Source organism: Cyprinus carpio, chromosome B10 (assembly GCF_018340385.1).
Source record: "Cyprinus carpio isolate SPL01 chromosome B10, ASM1834038v1, whole genome shotgun sequence".
NCBI classification, from domain to species: domain Eukaryota; kingdom Metazoa; phylum Chordata; class Actinopteri; order Cypriniformes; family Cyprinidae; genus Cyprinus; species Cyprinus carpio.
Genome location: NC_056606.1, coordinates 1,018,373 through 1,028,835, shown reverse-complemented (window position 1 = coordinate 1,028,835; position 10,463 = coordinate 1,018,373). Strand labels below are relative to the sequence as shown.

At 40.8% G+C, this 10,463-nt stretch overlaps 1 pseudogene; it reads left to right on the top strand.

Annotated features, from left to right (window-relative positions):
* The first annotated feature begins 9,896 nt into the window (after window positions 1-9,896).
* On the top strand, window positions 9,897-10,249 carry LOC122138582 (annotated as a pseudogene).
* The last annotated feature ends 214 nt before the right edge of the window (window positions 10,250-10,463 follow it).

The following is a 10,463-nucleotide window of genomic DNA, read 5'->3' as shown; positions in this document are numbered from 1 at the left end:
TCAGCTGATTAAGGACTACCTTTTCTATAATTTTGCCTATTAAAGGAAGATTAGATATTGGTCTAGAATTGCTCAAAAGGGTGTTATCAAGATTGCCCTTTTTCAGGAGGGGCTTAACAACTGCAGTTTTCAGGGAGTTTGGAAATGTCCCAGAAAGAAGTGGAGGCATTCACACTTCTAAGAGGTCTGCTTCTAAACAGTTAAGCACACTTTTGAAAAAAGATGTGAGAAGTGTGTCAAGATAGCAGGTTGACGATTTTAGGTGCTGCACTATTTCTTCCAAAATTTTGCTATCAGTTGCTTCAAAAATAGACATAGTATCTTTTTGATATTGCGCCAAATCTGTCTGACCTCGGCATTACTTGAGGAGTGCTATCGCCGGCCTGATAGGATGATCTTCGCAGAAAAGAAGGAAGCAACTCATTGCATTGCTGTACGAGAGCAGTTCACTAGGAATCTGACAGGGGGGTTTGTCCGGTCTCTCAACAGTAGCAAAAAAGAGTAACGAGTCGGTGTTTTTTTTTTTAGTTACTGTTTTATAAGAGTTTGAGAATCAATTCCTGTCTAGCTGTGGCTAGTTTTACATTAAAAGCAGGAAGGCTTGTCTTTATAGATGCTATAGTGAATTTCAAGTAGTTCGTCTATCGCGCCAAATCCGCTCGGCTTTCTTGCATTGTCTTTTCAACAGTCTTGAACTGCTGTTGATCTTCCCCCAAATGATTTCTGCTGTCTGTTTTGTTTTCCTACTGACTATTATGCAGCCATATCATCACTAAACATTCTTTACTTTTGACGTTACAGGATATCAAGGAGAATATCACACAGAGTCGGCAGAAATGAGCCTTGGTGTTGTTAAAGATATAGCCTCCATAAACAGAACACTAGTGTTCTCTTTTATGCCTCTCCTTCTGACAGAGAGAAGATCTAGATTACAGTTGGTAGCCAGCAGATCCAATCTATCAAAAGGAAAATACCAGCAAGTGATCAGATAGTGCTACGGTCCTTAATAACAGTGGATGAAATGTTTAAGATCCCCTACTGATGATTAGATCTAGAAGTGTGTCCACCTTGGTGTGTGGGGTCCATGCACAGGCGGTATCAGTTCAAAAGTTTTTAGAAACCGTTATCATTTCTTGTGTAGGTGTGTTTTCTGGATTATCTATGTTTTTTGAATAGTTAAACATCCCCTGCAATAGCAAAACAGTCAAACTCTGAGGAAAATCATTGATAAACATTTTCTGTGCCCTCTTCAACAAAGGCTGGAGAGTAATTTTGGAGGCCTGTACAGAATGATAAACAGGAATGCGTGGACCACCCCCCCCCCCCCTTTTTCAGCACAATTTCCTAGATATTCACAAGACAAGTACTGACTCAAATGACACTTGCTTTGCATGGGGAGGACATCTTTACAAAGAAAGCAGCTACACCTCCAACTCTCCTAACAGTCCTTGCAGACACTCATGAAAGTAAAGTTAGGAGGGGCTGCTTCATTTGATGGACTGTTTCCACTGCAGCTGTCTTCCACAGCCATGTTTCGTTTTAGAAACATAAAATCCAATTGTTTGATGTTAGAAAGTCATTGTATTAGAAATTATATATTTTTTTATGTGCGAATGTTTAAAAATGCTAACCTTGATGGCAGTATCTTTCTGTCTTTAACATTAATCTTAGTTTTAAGGCATAATAGGGCAGCAGCTTAGATGAGTTTGCCCCTTCGGCTTGAAAAGGCCTTGGACTTTCTATCAATCACGTTGATAAAACCTGAAATAGAGAAATCTACAGGCAACTGTTCCCCCCCCCAGATTCATTCTGAAACACTTTTCGTGAATTTTGAATATATTATTCAGAGGGGACCCGACAACAGATCACTCTGAGAGCTGCTATCCAGGTGTTTTTGGTGTTCACCTACAGCAGATGGGGGTTTTTGGGCCCTGGCGTTTGTGGCAGCGGTTCGGCAGAGCTCTCACAGGAGCAGGGCCCCCACCGGCTTTGGTGGTTGGGGGGCCCGCCGGTTTTAGTTTTTTTGTTGCTATCTGCGGTGCGTGTAGCGAATGAGTGAGAGAGTTTAGTCCCAATGACTACAGGCCTGTGGCCTCTAACGTCTGTGGGTAATGAAAGTCATTTGAAAACCTGGTGCTGGACCCCACCTGAACGACATTTCACTGGACCATTGCTTGAAATCATCTTCAGTTGTGCCTACAGAGCAAAACAGGTCTAGTGGACACGGATGCAGTAAACAGTTTGACTGCATTTATGTTCTCGCAACATCGGCAGTGTCTCACAGACTTTGTGGCAAAAATGACTATTTGCAGCATCAAATCCTTGGTATCCATGTGAAAAAAAAATTAGTGGACATCAGGACAATCCGAGGATACCGTTGCGTAATTAAAATCAAATCCAAAGTTCAGTCATGAAACTCTATTATGGTGCAGTCTGATAGGTCAAACTTATAAATGACATCATAACATGGGCCACAGCTTTTGGCTTTCTCTTCCTGTATCCACCCAGCCATGAGCTTGCTGCTGTCAACATTCAGATACTCGCCTAGTGACTTACCACACTTCAGAAACCCTCCACCTTCCCCATGCTCCGACCTGCATAGATCTGCCTACAGGAACCTGTATTTATGGTAGGGTGTGCTGGGGGTAAAAAAAATATATATTTCTCGATTTTAATCTATTTCTCAGTTTTACAAATGAGATGTTGATGTCTTAAATACAAAGGAATATCTAAGAAGACGTGTAGCCTGTTTTATTCAGTTAAATAGACCGTAAACACTTGTATGTGTGGATCCCAGTTCTCAGATATTCACAACTTCTGCTCCAGTGTGTAGTACAGAATTGTCAACAATAAGTCGTCTGTTTGGGGCGCATTGTTTAACGTGAGTGTCGGATGCTATTTAGGAACAAGGTGCAACCAACGGGCTCAGATCCTCTTAAGGTCCCCCACCCCCCCCAAATGCTGCTGGCAAAGACAAGTTTATGGCGGAATGTCATCGTGGAATCCATCCAACGATGCCCGTTGTTTGCGGTTCGAAGTCGGAATTAAAAAATCGCGCACAAATAGTATGTGAGTCTAGATCCTCTGCAACATTTGAGACCAAACTTGGGGTGGAGTATATCACACATTAACGTGAGGCTACCTGCCAAGTGGTTTTTCGGCGTGCTGTGCCACCAACAGTGGTTAAGAAGATATGAAAACTGGCTGTTTTTGCTTATAAACTTCTGAATGGTCTTTGGGTCCGATAAACTGTCTCTTCTACATATTTGGAGGAGACATGTCGATGTTGAACCATACCAATTTTCCCATATCAGCCATTCTTCTTCTTTTTCTTTTTGGTGGTGGCCAGGTTGTATAATTTTGTCGTAAATGGCTATATTTTAGGAATGCAATTGGATGTTATCTTGACGAAAAATCTGTTATGCCTCTTTGACGCCATGGCCCTTATGATACTCACTAAAGTTTGAGGCCATGAAAAAAAACCTAGAAGGAAATTTTCTAAAAATACCCTATTGTAATTGAGACGGATGTTGATCAATGATCCTTGGATGATATGCCAATAATTGGCTGAATTACTGTCCTCCATTTTGATTTATGTTGAAAAACATAATCGTTTTCGAAGCTCCTCATAGATGTTTGATCATTGTATCACCAACTTTGACTCGGATCATCTGCAGATACGCAGGCAAACAAAGTTTTAACGTTTAGCACAATTAACGGATTGCTTGAAAATGCCAAACTGCATCGAAGGCTGTATCTCTCCAAAGCTTGACTATGGCGACCAAACTTTGTGTGTGCCATTGGTACCGCCACACAGAACACACCACATTGAGTTGTAACAGCACCACCTATGGTCAAGAGTGATTAAACACTAATTAACCATTAATTATGAAAATTTCCAAAATTGCCTAATAACTTTGATTGCCATTAAGCCCATTATAATGAAAACTGCCTCTCAACATACTTCCTTGGGTCATGCCGGACAACACAATACAAACATCCAAAGGTTAAAGGGGGGAGGTGTTTTGCTTCAATTTATAACACTGTTTGTGCAGATATTTCTCAGAGGGCAGGCTTCATAGTATTATAACTTGTTTGAAGTTATTGGTTGCGTTAACTATAACATTATCCAGAGAAACAAATGTTAATGATACTATCCACCTGTGACGTTTGGAATTGCCTACTGTATACAGGCCAACCCGGGCACACCATACACTTTATTAAAGCGTTTGCTGATTTTACATCCGAGCGGTTAGTGCTGGCTGCAGATATAATAGTCTTAAAGTGGTGGTGAATTTTAATATCCATGTTGGATAATGAAAAAAGATGCATTTTGGTATTGCAGCAGTTATAGACATTCTGAACTCACTGGGGTTTTTGGTTAGACAACATGGACTCAGGCCATACTCATTGTCTCAAAATCCATACTCTAGATATTTACTCCTGTCACATGTAATGCTGTTGATGTTGTTTTGAATGATGCAGCCAAGCGATGATATCTCAGATCATTATTTAGTTTTGTTTAAACTTCATATTCGCTAAACTGTAATTCTACTTATTGTTAAAAAGTTGGTAAGAACCATCACTTCTACCACAACACGACTGCTCATTAACGAAAATAAAGCATCAACAAGTGTTGACATTCTCAAACAACAGCAGTAATGACTTTGTGAATACTTACTTCTAAAGTCGATATATAGAGATACAATTTGGAACCATGCCGCAATCAGCTACAGTAATCAATCAGACAGTGCACTATAGATCCCCTGAGGAAACAGTTCCAACTCATTCTCTACTATAGGAGAGGAAGAATTGTATAAATGTTAAAATCATCTAAACCAATAACATGTATGTTGACTAGTGGCTGGGCGGTATACGTTCATACCGAAAACGGTAGATATTTTCGTTACGATATTAATTTTAATATACCGCCATACCGAGTATTTCATATTCAACGTTCGGAGTTATGCTGCGCCGCGGCCGCGGACACGTTTCAGATGGACCCTTTACAATGTTGCACTTCTTAAGCAGCGACTGCGAGGCAGGGTGGTGAGGGTAACACAGAGTGCTCTGGTGTTACATTATAACGCCGTTTCACACTACTCCGTCGCAGTGCGTATGCGTTGTGTATGTTTTTACGCACCCATGTTAACGGGATTCCAGCGTTCATACTGCACAAGGTTACTGGTCCGTCAGTGTCGTTCAGGGAGCGGGTGCGTCTGCAGCAGTGCAGAGATCGTTTAAGTAACGAGTCTATTTTTGCTGGCGCAGGCGTGATTAAAGTGAAAGCGCATGTTCGCGGGAAAAAATTGTAACAGGATTGACACAGAAATGCAGTCATTCACAATAAATGGTACTAATTAAACTGTTTCACATTGCAAACACATGGGGTTTTGGCTTAGGTTTAAAACAAGGAAAAAAGTGCAGCCTTTTAGATGTAATAAACAAGGCCAAAACAATTATATAATTCACTTTTATGGAGGCAGGAAAAACAAAGTTCATTAAGAAACCGTGGGATTGCTTGTGATAAAGATTTAAATGCAAAAGTACGAGATGTTTCTGTCTGTGATGTTTTATTTTAACTATTTACAAGAAAAGGTAGGGCTAATTATTGTGTTTAAATGTTTTGCCGCTTGCTTGAGCAGCTTTATTATACAAAACCTAGACGTAAAAGCATGAATAATGCTGTTGTTTATATTTATTGCAGTTTCAACTAATGTCTAGAACTATGGAAAGATGTTACTGTTCTGAGCCCGTGCTAAAAGAATCACAATGCTGAAAAAACTATTATATAAAACAATGAACAAATGTTGTGTTTGTGGGCTAAACGAGACCACACGAGCGCGGGGATTACCGCCACGAAATCAGTAGCGGACTGCGCGACAGAGAGAACAGTATGTCTCGTTCCGGGGTCGATGTTGGCGAAAAGCACAATGAGTTCGTGTTGACCTGCTGCGGAGTGCAGAAACTAGTAGAACATGACACAGAACAACTTGTGCCAAAAAAAGAAAGGCGCCTGGTCGGTGTTTGGAGGGGATTTTGGTTTCCAAAACTCCGACGGTCGACCAAAAAACATTTATGCAAGTGCTGTCAGGCTAAAAGCACGTCTTGGATATCAACCCAGCAGAAACAGCATGTACACCTGATATGCATATAAAAAAAAAAAAGTACATATAAACCAGGGAAACGCGACTATAATTTAGAAAAAAAAAAACGTGATATAAATTTTTGTTCAACACGCGCCCAGCAACTATGTTAGACCCTATTCCGTTCTAAGCTCCTAAAAAGAGGTGCTTCGCAGAAGTCCTTAGATCCTCTTCTGACTATTATTAATTCCTCATTGTTACTTAGGATATGTCCCAAAACCTTCAAACTGGCGTTATTAAGCCTCTCATCAAAAAACCACAACCTTGACCCCAAAGAACTAGTTAATTATAGACCGATCTCGAATCTCACTTTTCTGTCCAAGATACTACTAGAAAAGGTAGTTAGTATCCTCACAATTATAGTCCTTTCTTAGAGAAAAAAATGGACATCGTTGTCAGGATTTCCAGTCAGGATTTAGACCGTATCATAGTACAGTATGGAGAAACTGCTCTATCCTTAGAGTTACAAATGACCTGCCTCTTATCATCTGATTCGTGGTTGTATCTTCTCTATTAGTGGCTATTGGACTCTTAGTGCTGCGTTCGACACTATTGACCAACACTATTCTTTTGTATAGACCTAGAACAAAGATTTAGAATGAATGGATAGTGCATTAGCATGGTTTAAATTGTACTTATTGACCGCCATCATTCGTAGCCGTAGCAGTGAATGAAGAGGTATCAATCGTATCACAAGTGCAGTAGGGAGTACCGCAAGGCTCAGTACTAGGGCACGTTACTCTTCACGCGTTTTACATGTACCCTTAGAAATATTATAACAGGAAACACGGGTTGTTAGCTATCTTCACTGTTATGCTGATGATACTCAGCTCTATATTTCTTCGGAAGCCCAGGGTGGAAACATACCAATTTGAAAAAACTAACGGATGCATATAGTCGATATACCAAAAAAAACTGGATGACGAGTAATTTCTTACTGCTAAATTCTGAAAAAAACAGAGGGTGTTACTTATAGGGCCTAATTTAAAACTCGCATGCTTATCTGCTGCCTAAGAACAATGTCTAACACTGTCACCTAAAGACACTTGGATTGGCCTGCTCTGTCAATTCTTCGTCATCAGTTAGGAACCTAGGTGTGCTATTGATGGCAACCTTTCCTTAGAAAGCCACGTTTCATAGCATTTGTAAAACTGCATTTTTCCATCTCAAAAATATATCTAAATTACGGCCCATACTCTCAATTTCAACTGCAGAAATGTTAAACCATGCGTTTATGACCTCAAGGTTAGACTATTGTAATGCTCTATTGGGTGGTTGTTCTGCACGCTTAGTAAACAAACTCCAGTTAGTCCAAAATGCAGCAGCTAGAGTTCTTACTAGAACCAGGAAGTATGATCTTATTAGCCCGGGTTCTGTCAAACATTGCCACTGGCTCCCTATCAAACATCGTTATAGATTTTAAAATCTTGCCTAATTACTTATAAAGCCTAAATGGGTTAGCACCTCAGTATTTGAACAAGCTCTTGTTACATTATAGTCCTCCACGTCCGCTCGGGGTGTCTTTCAAAATTCTGGCAATTTGATAATACCTAGAATATCAAAGTCAACTTCGGGCGGCAAGATCCTTCTCCTATTTAGCGCCCACCCCCAAACTCTGGACATAAACCTACCTAACATTGTTCGCGGGAGGCAGACACCACTCTTGCAGTTTAAATCTAGATTAAAGACCCATCTCTTTTAACCTGGCTTACACATAATATACTAATACACTTCTAATACCAAAATCCATTAAAGGATTTTTAGGCTGCATTAATTAGGTAAACCGGAACCTGGAAACACTTCCCATAACACCCGATGTACTTGCTACATGAGTGTTAGAAGAAGTGGCACTCTACGCTCCATAGCCGCTGGTAGTCTGTTTCTCGTCTTATTACCGAGGTCACCTTAGCCACCAGATCCAGTCTGTATCCAAGTCAGAGGGTCACTGCAGTCACCCGGATCCAGTACGTATCCAGCCCAGATGGTGGATCAGCACCTAGAAAGGACCTCTACAGCCCTGAAAGACAGCGGAGACCAGGACTATGAGCCCCAGAGACAGATCCCCTGTAAAGACCTTGTCTCAGACGACCACATGAGCCCCAGAGACAGATCCCCTGTTGATTTCTTCTGCACAATCTGACTTTGCTGCAGCCTGGACTTGAACTGCGGGTTTCGTCTGGTCAGAGGAGAACTGGCCCCCGACTGAGCCTGGTTTCTCACAAGGTTTTTTCTCCATTCTGTCACTGATGGAGTTTTGGTTCCTTGCCGCTGTCGCCTCTGGCTTGCTTAGTTGGGGGACACTTCATTTTACAGCGATATCGTTTGATTTGATTGCAAATTATTGCACAGATACTATTTAAACTGAACTGAGCTGCATGATGACATCACTGAATTCAATGATGAACTGCCTTAACTATCATTTTGCATTAATTGACACACTGTTTTCCTAATTAATGTTGTTCAGTTGCTTTGATGCAATCTTTTTTGTTTAGTGTTATATATATAATGGTGGTTTGTTTTGTTGAAAAATTTATATTTATGTAATTGTGGGTTGACTTGACAAATCTACACAACTGAAAGTGAAAGGTTAGAATTGTCAATGGCACACTAAAATTTTCTCATGCTTTTCTTCAAGCACCAGATCATCATCAGACTGTGCTGACAAAAAGTTATGGATTTCATGTTGATAGACAAAACTGTTTTGTATCGCGCCGCAACAAAATTTGAGGCCATAATGCCAGATTATGTCTGTGGCTGTATCTCTGCAAAGCTTTGATATATTGACACCAAACTTTGTGTGTGCTAATGTTACCTTACACAGAACACATCGATTTGATAACAGCAACACCTATTGGTCAAAAGTGATAAGCCATTAAATCATATTACCAGAAGTTATGTTTATGATTTTTCAGTCATTTTGCTTCAAATCATCCTGAACTTACTTGAATTACTCATTGTTGCAGTTGGTCTGATGCTCCATGTCATGCTTAGCTCCTTATTTTGCTTTTGGAGTGCTTGGCCCCTTAATTGCTGCTTGCAGCTATATTTATAATTATTACTGTTCTTCAATGTTTAATTTATGTTTGAATAATTCGGTCAAGTTTTTTGACAGTCAGCATTGAAGTAGAAATTTTATTATGTAATTGTAACTTAATTATTTTTAAAAACTTCATAAAGTGTAATTTAAGTGGTTGTACACAAATCAATTAATCTTGACCTTCAATATTTGTAGTAATGTAGTACCAACCGACTCTCAACTGACAGCATTAGTTAAGAGATTTTTTTTCATGGGAAGATTTGGTATTTACTGTTCCTGATATAATCCAAAATAATCAATATTGAATCAAATCACACTCGAACTGGTAATCAACGTGAAATCATATCGCAAGCTTTTGAATGAGAATCTAACCAAATTGTGTGAAATTTGTGTCAAAACCTAGCCCTACTATATGGAGTTTATTTCATATATGTTATATTGTGCAGCAGTAGCATTTCTTACATGCTTACAGCAGCATGTTGTGGATGTGTTGGCAGCAGCCAGCGCGTACAAGATCTATTTTGCCAAGACCAAACACATTAACATCATGTACATTACCATGCCAATCCCTCTGGAGAGTTGTCATGATATAACTAACTGTTAACTTTCAGAAAACACTCAAGACTGATGAAGAAAATTGAAGCATGCCATCAAGCCATTGTGTCTGTTTTTCCAAGTGGACTTCTATCACGTCTCTGCTTGGAGTTGATATTATGTGTGTGTGTGTGTGTGTGTGTGTAGATGAGGCTCATGTGGAGGATGTGAGGATGCGGTCCTGTGAGCGTCTGCTGTGGGACGAGCCACTTGCAGATCTCCCTGGCTGATGGAGGCCGAGCCGTTCACCCCTCCCTCCAGACGGGGGGGGTCCTGTGGCAAGCGCCAGCATGACCCTGGAGCAGAAGACCACCTTTGCCTTCGTCATCTTCCTCTTCGTCTTCCTCTGCATTCTGATTGTGCGCTGCTTCCGCATCCTGCTGGACCCCTACCGCAGCATGCCCACCTCCACCTGGGCAGACGGTCCTGGACGGCCTCGAGAAGGGGCCAGTTTGATTACACGCTGGCATAGAGACACACACACACACACACACTGACTCACACACACATGCTCCCACAGAGTGCTGGGCATCCTGAAGTCATACACAAACATGTGTAGAAATACATCAAGAATACATTAATTCTGCATATGACAGGCAGCTCCGTCAACAAGCTTGTGAAGACTATAACACAGAACACACAGCACGCTGTGCTCACTGCCATCCACATACACTTCACACTCCTCT